At 40.4% G+C, this 17,476-nt stretch overlaps 1 long non-coding RNA gene across 1 annotated transcript in view; it reads left to right on the top strand.

Moving 5' to 3' along the window:
* LOC142408872 (uncharacterized) overlaps nucleotides 1-16,606 on the top strand; it is a 65,833-nt gene extending 49,227 nt beyond the window's left edge. Inside the window, exon 8 of the long non-coding RNA XR_012775450.1 lies at nucleotides 15,114-16,606. This is a non-coding gene — a long non-coding RNA (uncharacterized LOC142408872). The remainder of the gene's footprint in view (nucleotides 1-15,113) is intronic.
* Nucleotides 16,607-17,476: the final 870 nt, after the last annotated feature.

The raw sequence follows: 17,476 nt of genomic DNA, 5'->3' as shown, positions 1-17,476 counted from the left end.
GCATAGTTTGTTTAGTGACTCACTTTTTCAATACATATGGAAATGCTGTTAGCTAAGCAGAAGCCCAGACCTCTTCATCTTCTTTTTAAAATAGTAGTTTGGGGGAAACCTCTATTATAACTTTTTATCTTGCTCATTTTTCAGAAAGAAGAATTTGAGATTTAAGTACTAGTTCTGTATCCTTGACCAGTCTGAAACGCAAGCTACCCTTCCCTCTCTCTACTGTGTTGTGTAACCTATGGAACAGACTTGTTTCTTGAACATAGCTGTAAAATGCGTCCTTTCCAGACCGCTTCTAGTGATTGCTACATACACAGGGTCTCTCATCTTTTTGTGGGTGGTAGAGAAGGGAAAGGAAGACTTCAAAGTGAAGAACAGGGGATTTTTGTGATCGCTGTGGGCAGGTGATGCTCCAGACCCAGATGCAATGCAGAAAGGAGTGGCTGGAAGAGGGTGGGGCTGGCTTTTCTGCATGCCACGACATTTGGCTGAGCTGCTGGAGAGGGCATCTGGGTGGCATGCTGTGGGGTTGTTTAATAACTAGTCGGCAGATCTGGACTTGAAGGTGATCTTAAGGTCAGTCCTAAACACCGAGGGAAGCTTATCCTCTCTGCATTTATGATTTCATTAGGTTGTAATTAGCTGAACAAGGACAGCATCTTCTATGGAACAGAAAGAAAAAAGCTTCTGGTTATTCGATTTGGGGCATTAAAGCAGAGTGCTTGCATACCAGCTACAAAACTTTATCCGTTGGCCTGAAAAGAAAAATCTGCTGCTCTCAGAGACCCACAAACTCTGTGGCATGGCAGCTGGGGCACCACATACCTTGCTCTGGCAGCAAAAAATAGTGGTGGAAGGCAGGAAAAGCCAACCTTTAGATCTGGGCAAAGTGTGAGCAGCCAGTGCTAACCCAACCTGGAGGGAGCAGTGTGAAAAGCTTTTAGACAAAGCTCCCCAAATGCCAGATCTCTGTGATTAATCTGTCATACGTTGTCTCTACTGGAGACCCAGAAGCAAGTGAAAGACAGCGATGAATACTGATGTTATGTGATTTTTAAATTATTATGACATTTAAAAAAATGTTGTAATTATCAGATGTTTCTATGCATTCTAGAAGGATTAAGTCTAGAAACATAAGAATATGACCTCCAAAAACCGTGCATAGTGGAAGGTTGCGCTTCACAGGGCTGGGTTTTGTGTTAGGACTCATCCCACTGAATGCGGGAGGGGAGACCAGGGGATCATCACAAGCATACTTGATAGGAATATTAACAGACTAAAAAAAAAGGAGGGAATTCTGAACAAAAAGATAAAAAAGAGTGAGAAGATAGTTTTTTCATCTTGGAAAAGGAAGAGGGAGATGGTTCAGAGTGGAGTTTCCAAGACAGGCAAGGCAGGCTCAGCTTACCAAGTTAGTTTTGGAGGGTGATCCTGAACTGTAACACTCAGGAAGTGAACTTTTGCTGAATTTTGCTCTCATCTTGCACAGCTGGGTGCCGGGGGAAATCCTAACTGACAGTTAGGGGAGGAGACTGGTTTCTGTGTTCTCTATGGGACTTGTTTCCTACTTTATCATCATGTATTGCACTATTGCTTCACTGGGATGAAACGTATTCATCTTTAAGCTATCTGATGATAAGGATTGTTAGAAATGAATCTCAGAAGCACAAGGCACATTTTTTTTTCCTATGGGAGTAATGAACGCAAGTAAAATGATTTATAAGAATAAAGTCTTCAGGACCTTCTGCCCTTGCTGACAAGAATCTGTTTGGGGCTGATTTCAGGTACCACAACGTGATTGTGTATCTTCCTAAGTATATAAATATAAGAACGTAATTTCCTGTGGTGGGTGATAGCCAGTACCTCTTTGGCAAAGCGTATGTGGTGGAGAGAGATCCCCCAAAACTGAGTAACTTCAAATCATCATAGTTTGTACCGGCAGAGTCCTACACTATCGGAAACAGTTGCTGCTGCTGTTTTTCTTTCTTTACCCACCAAATTCTTGCTGAAATAAAACTTGTATTAAACTAACCTGAGCTCTCTGAACTCTAGTTGCTCTCCAAAGTCGTTATGAGTGTTGCCCAGCTCAGTTCATTGTATGACACAGCCTTTATTTAGCTCCTGCCAAAATTAACTCTGTTTAATTTTCTGTTAATCACAGTACTACATCTGAGTTTTTTGGGACTGTATTTCTTTACACTTCCAAAGTCTAGGTCTGCACTGTGGTTCTCTACCAAGAAAAAGGAGACAGCTATTAGATGAAAGGTACTGTAGAGAAAAAAATGTGTAAGGATGATGGATATCAAAAGATGAGAGAGAGTATTTCTGAGAGCAACTGGGCAACTGAACTCAAGAATGATACAATCTTAAAAAAATGCACCTTCTGTTTTCAGTTATAAAGAAACAAAACTGGTAACCTTATTTTGAACTTTTTTTGGTTTTATACTTAGAGGTGCTATATTTAGGGGAGGAAGAGAGAAGGGATTTTATGTAGTCTCCAGTAAGATACCCTGTTTTTCATACAATACTTTCCTGTTCATTCTTCTTTACATTTTTTCTTTTTATATTTTAGTTTTTGGGTTGCCCATACAAATGATTTAAAAGGAAATATTCTCCATCATATCTCAGCTGTGCCTCTAGTTGCTAGCACTTTAAAAAGAAAGGTCCTCTGTCTTGTATATTTACATAAAGCCTGAATGCCAGATTTGGAAGATGTAATAAAAATATGCTTTTCTGGGATTTGTTCTTAGGGAAAGAGAATTCCCCATGACCCAAAATATCCCAGTAATAAGCATTTGCTCTGTGCTGGCACCACTGTGACCTTAAATTAGGAGCTTGCCCCCATTTGTAGCCAGTTTCCCCTCTTTAAATGTACAGTTAAGTCATTTGTAAATATCATAACTAAATCTGGAAGTGTAATTTAGTGACTCTATTTGAGGATTAAGAAGAATAACATTACTTAGAACCATATGTAATCTTTTCTGCTTTAATTTAGTTTACGCTATGCATGCCTTATCTTACAGTCATTCTTCACTCCAGCTCACTTGATATATTTGCAATGCTGTTGATAATACCACCAGAAAAATAGCTAAATGTTCGTTTCTTTGTGAAACAAAATGTATATACTGTGAAGTGCATTGACATAACATTAGTGACGTGGGATCATTGTCCCTAGGAAGGATAAAGGTTGCTAAATCATACTGTTCGTTTTCCAACTAGAGAAGATTTAAAACTGTAGAAAGGAGGTATTAGATTTTACACTTGATCGTACTAGCAGGCTTTATGAAACACTTGGAGCAACACTCTGGTTTCCTTTACCAAGAATGCCAAAGAATTGAAATTCTCTACTGAATACAGTCTATGTCATGGTTTTTATTTCATTAAGGTGTTATTAATGTATTTTATGTTCAGTGGGACTTCCCCCCAGGTGCTGAGGGTATCTGATGCTTGATTATTGTGCCAGAGTGACAATTGCTGATTAATTTATATATCTTATTATTCATTACAAGCCTCACAAGCTTTATTCTTGCTGGGCCCACCTTGTGGTCCCTTATGGTAGTTGAATTCACACCTTCTTATTTCCTCCAGACAGTATGGATGCTGAAATAATTTTAAAGTCCTGAGCAGCTGCTTTTGAAGTTATTCCGACTGCTTTTCAAATCAAATAGCCTTAATTTGTAGCCTTACTTTTTATTCTTTTTCATGAAAGCCTATCCATTTCCATATGAACATATTGTACTGGCAATGAACAGTATTCTTTGTCATATACTTGGAAGCAACATGGGGCAGATCCTCGCCTGGTGTAAATACCCATAATTCTGTTGATTGTGTGGCACCATTTGAGCTTTGAGCGAAATTTTGCAGAGGACACCTTCACCCTTTGCTTGGTGTAGAGTCGAGGTCGGCACACCAGAGGAAGTGTCTGAAAGATTACTATGAACTGGGCAGAGCAAGGACATCTCCTAAAATAGTGGTGGCCCATGTCATCGACAGCTAGCTTTGGAAAATCTGAGATTTTAGGTAAAAGGAAGACTTTGGAAACCAGGCTCTGGAGCTCAGCAGAGCTGACACAAAGCCCCAGCATTCCTTACCTCCCAAACTGCTCCTTTAGTAGTCTAATCCAATGCCCAGAAACAAATAGCCACACACAAATAAATCCTCTGGCACAGCAGGGGCTAAGGAACAGAAATAGCTGTGTCTCAGTTACAAGAAGGATAGATCCTCAGCCAGCAGTGCCCCCAACCCAGAAGACAAATTAAATGCAGAGAGACAAAAATGAAAAAGAGAGAACAATGTTTCATTGGGAAAAAAAAAAAATCGACCATCAAAAAACAGCTGTAAGAAAAATGACTGGGAAACATATACACACACATGCATGCACACACACATTGATACATGAGACAAGCCTCATAATAGAACGTGAAATATATGTAAAAAAAGAATTTCTTAGAAATTTTCAGCCCAATGTAAGGTCCAGTTATCAGGTGGCCATTTTCCACAGTAACAGAAACAAACAGAGATTTATTATGATCTAAAATTCTTGATTTTCCTTTTTATTTCTTGTGTTTATCTCCTTGATGTCTTCACCTACCTTACGTTAAAACCAGCAGGAAGACTCGTGCTTCTTCTGGTAAGAGGTGAATCCAGATTCATGTTTTCAAGTGGTCATGAAACATAACCATGTACCTGTAGTCCAGTCCAAGATTTTCAAGAACCTTTGCTATTATTGACAAGGGAAGAAATATGATGTAGAAAAAGGCAGTGTATCTTGTTCTTGAATCAAGAGAACTGTAATCAGGATTGCTATAGTCTTGCTGTATCTGCAAAGCAATTTGATAGACACTGGTCATTGTGCAGTTAGTGTAAAAATTGTTCCAGTAATTTTACACTCTTACAACATGTGGAAAATTGTGCTGGTAGAACTGGAATCATAGAACCATAGAATTGTTTAGGTTGGAAAAGACCTTTAAGATCATCAAGTCCAACCATTAACCTGGCACTGCCAAGTCCACCACTAAACCATGTCCCTAAGCACCACATCTACATGTCTTTTAAATACCTCCAGGGATGGTGACACAACCACTTCCCTGGGCAGCCTGTTCCAATGCCTGACAACCCTTTCAGTGAAGAAATTTTTCCTAATATCCAATCTAAACCTCCTCTGGCACAACTTAAGGCCATTTCCTCTTGTCTTATCACTTGCTATTTGGGAGAAGAGACCAACACCCACCTCACTACAACCTCCTTTCAGGTAGCTGTAGAGAGCGATAAGGTCTCCCCTCAGCCTCTGCTTCTCCTGACTAAACAAGCCCAGTTCCCTCAACTGCTCCTCATAAGACTTGTTCTCCAGACCTTTCACCAGCCTTTCTCTGGACACTCTCCAGCACCTCAATGTCTCTCTGGTAGTGAGGGGCCCAAAACCGAACACAGTATTCAAGGTGCGGCCTCACCAGTGCCGAGTACAGGGGCATGATCACTGCGCTAGTCCTGCTGGCCACACTATTCCTGATACAAGCCAGGATGCCATTGGCTTTCTTGGCCACCTGGGCACACTGCTGGCTCATATTCAGGCGGCTGTCAACCAGCACCCCCAGGTCCTTTTCCTCCAGGCAGCTTTGCAGCCACTCTTCCCCAAGCCTGTAGCGTTGCATGGGGTTGTTGTGACCCAAGTGACCCAGCCCTTAGCCTTGTTGAACCTCATATAATTGGCCTCAGCCCATCGATCCAGCCTGTCCAGGTCCCTCTGCAGAGCCTTCCTACCCTCAAGCAGATCAACACTCCCGCACAACTTGGTGTTGTCTGCAAACTTACTGAGGGTGCACTCCATCCCCTCATCCGGATCATTGATAAAGATATTAAACAGGATTGGCCCCAAAACTGAGCCCTGGGGACACCACTTGTGACCGGCTCCCAACTGGATTTAACTCCATTCACCACCACTCTTTGGGCCCGGCCATCCAGCCAGTTCTTAACCCAGCGAAGAGTACACCTGTCCAAGCCATGAGCAGCCAGTTTCTCCAAGAGAATGCTGTGGGAAACAGTGTCAAAGGCTTTACTAAAGTCGAGGTAGACAACATCCACAGCCTTCCCCTCATCCATTAAGCAGGTCACCTTGCAATAGAAGGAGTTCTGGTTTGTCAAGCCGGACCTGCCTTTCATAAACCCATGCTGAGTGGGTCTGATCACCTGGTTGACCTGCATGTGCCACATGATAGCACTCAAGATGATCTGCTCCATAACCTTCCCCAGCACCGAGGTCAGGCTGACAGGCCTGTAGCTCCCCGGATTCTCTTTCTGGCCCTTCTTGTAGATGGGCCTCACTTTTGCTAACCTCCAGTCACAGGGACCTCCCCGGATAGCCAGGACTGCTGATAAATGAAGTGAGACTGCTATCTAATTAAGTATCAGGGTGAATTATCTGGTGTTCAATAGTAAAATTAGTTTTAATTAAATTTAATTTTGACAATAGAAATTAATTGTTTCACTGGCCACAGGACTGAAGAGTACATTATAAGGACATCTAATCAACAGCAGTTCTAACACCAGAATTGGCATACGCGAAGCATTTGTCGACATGTAATTAGGACTCGATCCAACCCTCATTGAAATAAACTTTCCATTGATTTTAATAAGAAATACATTAAACTCTGGACACCACAGTTCACAATAATGTGGTATCTCTGCTTTTAGAATTTGGCACCAGATCGAATTCTGTAATTTAGCTTACAAATTTGCTACAGGGAGTGACCTTACCCATATTATATGGTATGACAGCTACAAAACAGCTGCTATCAGCTTCGAAGAATGGTAGTTTTATAAGCCGGGAAAACAGTTTGTCATGGTAGATTGTTATACTGAAGTAGATACGACTTCAGGAAACATGGCAAAGAGATAATTGCTCAGTAAAAAGAAATTCTTTGGTTTCCTACTTTTGCAAAAAACCCGCAGTTTCAATGACTAAATAGATACTCTGAGGAAACTATTCAAAGCTACTCATATGGCACAAAAATTCAAAGGCTTTGAAGTTTTTTATATTCCTCATTCTCACAGTAATCAATAGCTTAGTAATAAATAGATAAATCAATTATTCAAATCAGTGGGAAGGGAGCAATCTCTTTTATAATCTTAATTTAGTCCAAGTTTAAAAAAAAAGACTTATTTTCAATAAATGTACCCAGTGTGCAATCCACATCTCTGTGAATATGACAATTGTATTTGGGAATTCTTTGCAGTTCTTCTGTAGGATTGGCCATTCTTTCAAGCTCGGTGTTTTATCCAGTGCTTGTCATACTTTGATGCATGGAAATAGGTATCTGCATAAAAAATGGCTTCATTTTTTTCTAGGCCACCTACAACTACATCCTTCAGAAAGTCAAGGCATTTTCACAGCACTTAAACATCTGCTCTGTGACTGATACTAGCTGCCTACATGATTTTATTAATGCTATTCAATAATGATATTTTGGCACATGTTCTCTCAACCTATTAAAATGGCAATTGCTGGAGACAGCAGCCACACAGGCTGATCAACAGGAAAGGTTTGCAGTGCAGATGTCTACAGCTGAGCCAGTTGTAATGGCTTTTTTATAGCCAGTGGGGAGAAATGGACACTTTTAGGTTGTGATTCATCTCACCCCACAGTAGACATCTAAAATAAGGCAGATGAACTCAGTCTTAAATTCTGTAGTCATATAAAAGAAATTGAAGGTGACTGGCTTTGATATGGGCGTTCACACTGTAGATATATACAGTTAAGTGAGATGAATGTTGCCCTGCTGGAGGGATTTTGACCTGGCAGCACTTAGCATCTCCCTCTGATGCCAAGCAACCAACAGTAGTGCAATAATATTATATAAAATATTGTGTCTAATATTTTTCATACAAGGAGAAGCTTTTAATTTACTTTCTGGCCTCATGACCTGCTGTAGGTTTGAGTCACCAATAAAATCTCCCTTACTGTGAAAAGGTGCATCTCTGAGGTCATAAGAAAAAGTGTATTATTAATTCATCATTTGTAAAAAATATCCCTATAAATAAGGATAACACTAGCAATTGCTGCTGTCTCTTTAAATGACTTATTTACCAAAACCCCAAATCATTTAAACCATTTGCCTGTCCCAGGGACTAATGCATGTAGAATTATCAGTTTAGTCTTGTAAATCTTGACATGTGCTGAATGGTGACTAATACGTTCTTACTCTATAGTCATGGTACAGAAAAAATCTGTGTGCGCTGAAGTCCCTGCTGCTGCCCTAGGGTACTAACAGACTCTGAAGAAGTTAGTTCAGAGCTGGCTTGGGTGTTTCTGTACTATCCTTTAGCTACTTCTGCAACGAAATGTAGAGGCACTCTAGGGAGAACGGGGTACCTGGGTGTAGCCAAATGGAAAAGGTGTCTCAAATTTATACTTATGGCATGGCAAGGAATGTTGAGTGATGGTATTTGCAAACTAAAATACTGCATCTTGAGAAAAAAACACAAGGTAAATATTCTTGAGCCATTTAAAACTTGATTGGAAGAAAAACCTTTTTGCTAAGGACAATCAGGTCTTAGCTAATCTCTTGCAAAACTCCAGAGTTAATAGATTTGTGATTACTGGGGACAGCCAGTGAGAATTATGCAAATGTTCTCTCTTTAAGTGAAGAATAGATGATCACATTCAAGCATACTGGACTGAAGTGCTTCTTATTCATATTAGTGTCAGGCTGCTCATAGCATGTCTTGAAAATAACCATACTGTGCTTATGGAGAGTCAGACTTCACATACCTACTGGTGGATTGGCCTGTGCCTAATTTGTCTAGGTTCTATGAATAAATTACCATCCATGCTCAGGCTGGCTTCTTCAAGAGCACTTTGAAGTTAAAACCATACATAGTTCTCAGATTTATAGGTGGAAGATGAATTCGAGCTTGAGAATGGGCTACGGCCACATTTGGCTGTCATTGTCACTGCAAATGTGCTCCACAATGTGGGTGATGCCCCAATACCCACAAGGATTTTCCAGGGCTTGCGTTGCTGCTCTAGGATTTGGGCTTTCCCTCTAGACGTTGTGCTGCCATCTGATGAGCAGGTGTCCTGCACATGAGAAATGCAGCAGCTAAATGAGCTTTGCAGGGGTTAATGGTATTTTTAATAGACCTGCCTCCTGTCTGGATGCCTGAGAAGAAAAATCTACAGGAACTCAAGAATTAATTACCTCTGATGCCGAGGAGTGGAATTGAAAGGGTGATCCCAGAGAAGGGAGTAGAAAGATCTAATTAATAGATTGTAAAGCTAAAAAAGACTACTGTGACCATCTGATCCCATGTAGCAGAGGTCATAGGTCTTCCCTGAATTAATTTTTACTTGAACTTAAGCATTTCTTTTTAAAAGCCATCCAATGTTGATTTATAAGTTGCTAGTGATGGAAAATCTTGCAGACATCTTTAAGCTGTGCCAGTGATTAATCATCTTCACTGTTGAAAAAAAAAAAAAAAAGGCATAGCTTTATTTTTGGTCTGAATTTGTCTGATTTCAACTTCCATGAATCTCAACTGTGAGTTGTTACAGAACATATTGAATCAATTTCCATTCTTTTGCTCCTCTTCCAGCGAAAGATATGGTTCTGTTTTACTTGGTTCTACATTATTTTAAGGTCATCGAGAGAGAGAAAATGAGAGAGAGAAAAAAGGAAAGAAAGAAGGAAACTAATGGTCAGTGCTAGTATGAGACTTGGGATTTCTTGCTCTGACACTCTCCACTTCACCAAGCTGACAGAAATATTTCCGAGCCATGTTTTGGAAAGATGTTAAGCACTTCACGATACAGTAGGCACGCAGGGAGCATTTAAAAGCACCTCCGCGCCCAGCTCTTTGTATTTCTTGTGGATCTAGGCGCTTCTGAAGACCCAATAACAATGCTTTGGTACTGAACAATTCTCCCTCCCCCTTCCTCCCTGCAACCTTTAATCTCTCTGCCTTAGTTGCCCAAGGAAAATCTATGTAGAAATGGAGAAGAATGCTGTAAGGTTAAACATTACAGGACTGGGAGGTGTCCATGTGCAGGAGGAAAGGGGACCGTATGAGTATGTAAGATAGATGTGAATGTCGGCTGGTAACTGTGCAAAGGAAGGATCACTTCCATATCATACTTCTGGCTGGGAATCTCTGAAAGCCACAGCTTTTTCTGAGCTGTTGTAACCCTCTGGTCAACCATCCATTTCCTTTCTGAATACCCCAAGGAAAGAACATATCCACTGCCTGCTGATCCACACCGTGGATTTGGGGTCTACTCCATACTCCTCTGAAGTGGGCAGAAAGGCAATTCTGGATGGCAGCAGGCCCTCCCCCCTGTCGCATTCCCTGATGTACTCCCGCTGAAGTATGCTTCTTGCAGCCAGTCATTGGGGCAGTCTATATTTCTTGGCTGGCTGGTGAGTATTTGAACTCCAGTTCTCACTCTTGGGACCTGCAACCATGATTTTCTTAGTTGCAATGCCAAAAACAGTAGCAATGCCAAGTCTAAAGACAGTATAACTGATGTGACTATTTTTTTGGGTGGACTCAATGAAATGAGCTCAGGGGTGACCAGATTGTTCCAGTCAGGTTTGCTAATTTTCTCTCTCTTTCTCCTTCTTTCTCTTTTTTTCCTCTTTTTTCCCTCTCCTTTGGGAAGAATAACCTTGCTCTTGGATTTAAAGAATTTGTGTGTTGATTCTCTTTAATGAAGCTCCAGTTCTTCTAGTGAGAAACAAGGGCTGTAACATTTAATGGAGATTTTTTGATTCTAGGAATTACTTTTTTGAATAATCGGACACTGTATTTTCCTATTTAAATACCAGAATTGAACCTGAAATGAAGAAGTGCATATGGCAACTAGAAGCTAAAAGTTCTCAGAAAGGAAGAAGTTTGATAGGAAAGACAGAAATTATTTAGAACAAGAAGACATTAGTATGGACCTGGTAAAGATCCAGCATGAATGGGGATGAGCAATTAAGATCATTTCTTGTGTTTTCCTCTTCAATTTCCACTCTGAAGGAAATGCTACTTTTATAGCTTTTAGCTCAGCTGTTTCATTTATCTGCAATGATAAAAATAAGGAAAAGGATGTTTCAGATTTTTTTTTTTTGCCAGCTTTTTTTTGTTGTGAACTGCCTTTGATTATGAAGCGGAATGAATTATTGATTTTTGGCTGCTCAGGATTATCGAAAAGAATGCATTTGTGCTGTTTCTTGTCATATATTTTAAACAGAAATAAGTTTTAGGGTTATTTTATGGAGAAAATTTGTAGGCCCAATTGCCAGTTCCTACACACTCAAAGATATCTGAAATCCTGCCTACTCTTCTTAGTCCCTCTTGATTACTCAGGAAAAGGTCCTGTTTTTCTTTAATGGGAGCCTTGCCTGGGAGTCCGCTTCAGGACAAAGGTCTGTCTTTTTATTCAGCTCTCGGTTGGAGTCCAGTTGACTAATATTGCAAGATAGTATTAATACTTTGCTGTCAGAACTCGTCAATCCAGAGAAAGCAAGTCTGACTCATTGGAAAATATCCCCATGAGAAAGAGACTTTCACAACTGCCTATCTGAATGCACGGAAAGATAAATGCTACGCTTCAGACTTTCCCTCCAGAGAGAGACTGTTCTTCAGGAAAAGTCAAAACAGACACATGCTCGAAGTAGGCTCAACAGATTTTACAAGATATGACATAAACGACAAAGAATTTGTAGCAGTGGCTCTCTGCAGACAGATTTATGGAAGATCGAGGGCTTGAGGATTAAACTCTCTGTTGGCCGGGGTGAGACAACCTGATTATTCTCTCCAGCTGGAAAAGAGACTAGTAGCAAGGTCCATCTCAAGAAAATGAATCTATTTAAATGGTGCAATGCTGTCTTCAGCTGGCGGTGCCGGGGTGACACTGAACATAAACACTCACAGGTTGTGGCTTGCATTGAGATCCCTAAGAGAACAACAAGAGGCATGAGGAAAATGGTACCAAGTGTTAAATTCATCACCTCAGAAACTGAACAAGTGAACAAAAAGTAAATTGAAGGGATGACTTTGTATAGCAGGGAGCTACGCAACTATAGGCCATCAGCAAGATGCATCCAATATGTGAAATGAAGATTAATGCTACATTTAACCTAATTAAATACTTTTGATATGAAAGTACACTGGGAGAAATATACCTCAGAAATTTTCACTGCTAAAATCGTGTTTTATATTCCATACACTGCTGGTTTTTATTTTGCATTTTCACTGGAAGTCACGCAGCCAAAGAGATCTCTGCTGGCATCTAGAACATTTGTGTGGAGGAGCAAAGAGCTGGAAGGATAGGATGGGAAAAATTATGTGAGTAAAAATAAATGGTGAAAAATTCAGTATAATGGCATTTTAAAAAGATGCAGATGAACCTTAACTTCAGATGACATACTTTTTTTTTTTATTTAAACAAAACTACCCTGAAAAACATGAAGATAATTATTTGTACAATTTTTTTTGGTGTCACCTGACAGAATGTCTAAAGTATAATTAATTTATGGATGCAGAACCAGAAGATGCTAAAGAGAAACACATTTTCTTAATAGTAATGCTGAAGGTCACGTCCTGAATATATTTGTATATCTGTTTCTTTCTAGCACAACTCTGGGCAGAACTGACCAAGGTCAATACTGTGATGTTGATATTGAAAAGTCTTGTCTAATTTTTGCTTTTGTGAATAGTTCTGATGGCTTCTGTGTGGCTGCGTCAACAGTGGTGGAGGGCAGCAAATCTGTTGTCTTGCTCCAAACTGTGCAGCTCTCTAAATACATATGAAAGTTGCAAGGATCCACCAAACAGTAGCTCTGTGTATAGACCCTGTACGTTGTCTCCCTGGTGTTCCCCCTCTTATACATTCCCCAGTAGGAACTGTTTCTCTAAGGATCATCCTTGGAGGCTGCTCAAGAGTAGTACCACACACTTTTTTCTGGACACATACTCTCTTCTCTGGCTTATTTCCGTGGTGGCAGTAGTAAAGGTAATGTGCATGGTCCTACCTACCCTGCCTCAGCCTGTCCCTCTTTGTCCTAGGGGACAGTCTGGCCCAGGGTGTGTTTCCATTTGGCCAGCTGCCTTTACCCCATAGGAGATAAAGAATTCAGATTGATTGAAGAGCTGAACTCCTTTTGGGTAAGCTTATAAACTTTGACAGTGATCAGGGCTGCCATTGTTTTGGGGGGCTTAGTAAGGGCACCTCTGAGTACCACCGTACTTCTAAGACGCCACCATAATTCTAAGGTATGCAGGGTTACTGTTGCAGGGGGTTGGGAGGGCAGCCTAAACCCCATTTTTTTCATTCACTACTGCTGGGATTGGACTGTGCTAATGATGTGGAAAAGGGAGAAGTCCCCAAGTCAACTCTCTGTATGGCAACAGGGAAATGTAACGTGCAGGATTTCCTCCATGTGTTTACCTGGGGGGGATGGTGTGGAATAACTATAATGAGTAATTTCTCTTTTGAAAATGATTTACAGACCTTAAGTAAAATCTTTTGCTGTTACCTTCTGCTCTTCACCAATAAACCCCAAAGTGCCTGATGAAAAACCATTGGTATTATTATCCCCATTTTATAATGCAGATATCAATGTCTGGGTGTCATATGGGCTATAGTCTGTTATTTCTTTAGCTGGAGTAGAAGACTGTATTGCTTCAGAGAACTGAGTCCAGCATTATTTAACCAAGGCCAAAGGCAAGTCACAAGCTGTTTTAGGTTTATAATAAAAATATCCTGGTTTTCAACCCTTTGCTCATTCCACTCAACCATACTGGCTCTCTGAAGTGCTAGCGGTGCGGAAGGAAGAAGATGCTTTATGATCCTTGATGACTATAATGTAGCAAATAAAGCTCTAGGGTGCTTTCAAACTCACAGCGATCTCGTGGGGTGGAAAATTAATCATGCTGCAGCTACTGGAGAATATATTTTTTTTACATTAGCTGCTTGGGTCTTTTTCCAAACCAGAAGATGATAAAGCACTTCCCACTACTGGATGAAGACAAAAGAGAGTGTCATCAACACAAGCAGTAAAATAAGCTGAATAAGCTTGTTTGGACTCCTGGTTACTAATCTAATTCTTTTACAATCATTTTTGGCTCTAGAAATAAGAACTATTTGCAAAACAAACAGATTTTTTTTAAATGCCCCAGTCAGATTGTTGCAAATGTTGGATCTCAAATCCCTGATCTAGTCTTTCAAACTTAGCTGCTAATCTTTCCTTACTACAGAATATTGGTATATTCTGTATAAATGTATAGACAGTTAAACTTTTGGGAAGTGCTTAGAAATTGTTCCTTGCAGTCAATATGTATCAGTAGATGCAGCTAAAATAAAACACAGTGGTTTGAGTTTTCTTGAGAGTCCCGATATTCCTACTGAAAAAAAATCTTAGTCAGCTTTGTTTTTTCCACTGCTTTCTCACAGACCAATTTTGTCTTCTTACACCAGAGATCTTTCCAGAGGTCTCTTTCATACTGGAAATATTGGGGGTGTGTGTGTCTCTTTAGGGTCCCAGATTCACTATGTGTAGGGTAATTCACAAATGCTCCAGGTTCATACTCACAGGGTTTATATTCCAGCTGAAAGCTTGCCCTTATCTAAATGAGGCTACCTGGGGTTTCCGGCATGGTTACAGTCTCCTTTTAAGCCTGTAACATTCCCCTTCTCATAGGCTGCAGCAGCCCAGGAGCACTGGGATTTCATATGCTCTGAGCAAGGTTAAACTTAGCATTTTCCACCTTGGTGTCATTACATCATCGCAGCAGGGATAAAAAAATGGAAATCATGTAGCTGTCACAGCAAAGCCAGCTCTCTGGTTTTGCAGTGCTGCCACCCTTTCATCACATTGCACCTCTGCCGCCTTCTTGTAACCTGTAAGTCAAAACCTAGGTCAAAACTGAACGTTGAAGGGAGGATAATTTTCTTTGACTAGCACCTGCCTTCAACTTAACCGAGTGCTTTTTCTTAAGACAAAAGGACAACAGGGCAAAACAATTGATATTTACTTGTTCTTTGAATTTCAGCAATGGAAGAATCTTTCTACCCTAATTAAAATGCTAGGATCGGGGCTCTAGTAACTAATGATTTTCTCTTTTAATTGCAGTCTGTTGGTTTCAAGAAGGTGCTGCACATCATCATCTCTCTCCACTCCCTGGCACCAGACCACTTCCACTGCAGGCTCCTACTAAGGGGGAAAACTGGAAGTTCAACAAGAACAACTTAAAACTGGAGGAAACAAATGATCATGAAATGAAAGAAGTACTGAAAAAAACACTCAGAAAAGCCTGTTGGTCATCATTAGGTTTTTCAGCTCTTCTTGTGCAAAGCTGCAGCATTTGCTAGCGTGTGCTGAGGAGCTGTGTGAAAGAGAAAGGTCAGGAATAATTGTGAGGGTTGGCACCCACCGAGTTACAAAGGTTCCCATGAAATATTTTGTCTTGCAGCCAGCTGTTTCCTGACATAAACTGGGCACAATCCTTGTTAGCCCACTGCTCTACCACAAATTTAATTTGGAGACTCATGAAACAATTCAGCAAGATGAGAAAACTAAATCATTAAAAAATTTTCTTTTATGATAAATTTATGTTTTTGTAACATATGGATGCAGAACAAGAACTCAGGATACATTTTGTTATGGACTTTGTGAAAATTAGTAAAAGCAGTTCAAACTGCCTAAAATGTTACAGTGGTCTCTGAATTGCTACTACAGGGCTTATTTTCACTATATATCAGGTCCTTTATGCTTCTCAGAAATGCAAATGGTCTCTGGAGTTGAATAAAGAGCCTGTAGCTTATTGTCATAGCTGAATTTTTGACTAAGAAGTAAGCACGCTCTAAGTGCAGACCCTTATCTATGGACTTATGGCTACTGTTGTTTATTCCCATTTATTAAGTGAATATAAGTGAGTCAAATGAAAGACTCTGCCCCAGTGCCTACTTATTTGGGCATCCTTTCATTGTGGTATCTGACCCACTAAGTGTTCAAAACTAGATAGAGCAGTAATACTCTCACTCAGCCCTTCATCTACTCGAGGAAATATGGTTGCTTTAGCAGAAGCTTTGCTGCTTGAGTTCTTGGGGTAAGTTCACAGCTGTGCACAGTCCCTGAACAGTTTCCAGTCCTCCCTGGGAAGTGGTGCCCCCATTCACTGGTGTTTCCACAGAAGAGTAGATGTCCTTGGACAGCCATTAGTGGGGAGGGAAGGAACTGCTACTTAGAGTGAAACCCAGGGAGGACTTTGAGTGTCAAGACAATATTCAGTCTATTCAGTGCAGTGCAGGGAGCAAGTACACAGGATGAAAGACTTATATGGCTCCTGTGGTGACTTCTGTTGCTGTCTCAACTGTTAAAAAAAAACCAACAGCAAACAGGTTTCAGGGATAGAGCTGTGACAGGAAAGCTTATGAGGAAGTAAAAAAATCTTTCCTCACTACACGTGGGTCAGTATCTGGCCTTGTGCAATATTCAATCCCAATTCAGATGCGAATCAGTGGTTTTTATGCTGTTATGAGATGAACTTCCAGAAGAACAAGAAGCACAGAAGGCCTGAAGAGACACTTAACAACCTGAGGATGGATGCCTAAATACTAGGTGATGCTGTGGAAAGTATTTGTTTTGCTTGAAATGTATCTCATCAGCATCACCCTGATTTCTATAGTCAGCAGTTTTAGCTGTTTTCCCTCCAGGTATATATTGAAAAATATAGACAATGATACTGTGATGTGAGGCAGAGAGAAACTCAAGCAGCAGCATGTACCACTGTCCTGGTCCCATCCCTGTGGTATCTGTCTGTCTCTCCTGTTTAATCTCTACAGATGTTGAATAATGCTGGAGATAGGATTGTGGTTGAATGGAGTTTGCCACTAAGGGCTCTGGAGAACTGAAAGGAAGGATCCGAGACATTGTAGGACATCTTTTTTAATTTCTGCTGTCTCCTGGTGGTGAAGTAAAGTACAATGCCAGTAAATAACAAGATTCTGCAATAATTTGTCCTTCAGTGACACAGAACTTTTCCTTCAAAGTTACTCAATATGCCATTTTCTTTCTCATGCTCTTGTTGTGATACTATATTGAATTTCTGTTTCCTCCCCACTTCCAATTAATGCAAGATGAGCCTTTTTTCAAAGGCCCTGTGGGAGTTAGGCACCCATTTCTCAGCAATTTTCCATCTGACCTGGCACCAAATTTACTTAGACAAATCTTGAAATCTCACCCGTAGAGTTTGATCGTTAACTAAAGAGTCCTCATTGGAAACTATGATTATTACAAAGGTTACCGGCAATAAACATTGCTTTGTTATGCCTGTGACGTGTGTGCAGCTGATTCATAACAATAATTACACTTTTCACCTAGGTAGCTCTTTTCATCTGAACTGAAGGATCAGAGTCAATATTTCCATTTTGCTGGTGTTTCATATAAATCTCTGCATTTGTCATTGACAAATGAAAGAGCTTCAGAAATGTTTT

The sequence above is a fragment of the Mycteria americana genome, chromosome 4, assembly GCF_035582795.1.
Source record: "Mycteria americana isolate JAX WOST 10 ecotype Jacksonville Zoo and Gardens chromosome 4, USCA_MyAme_1.0, whole genome shotgun sequence".
In the NCBI taxonomy this organism is placed as follows: domain Eukaryota; kingdom Metazoa; phylum Chordata; class Aves; order Ciconiiformes; family Ciconiidae; genus Mycteria; species Mycteria americana.
The sequence above is the reverse complement of the archived record's forward strand: the minus strand, read 5'-3'. Positions and strand labels throughout refer to the sequence as shown.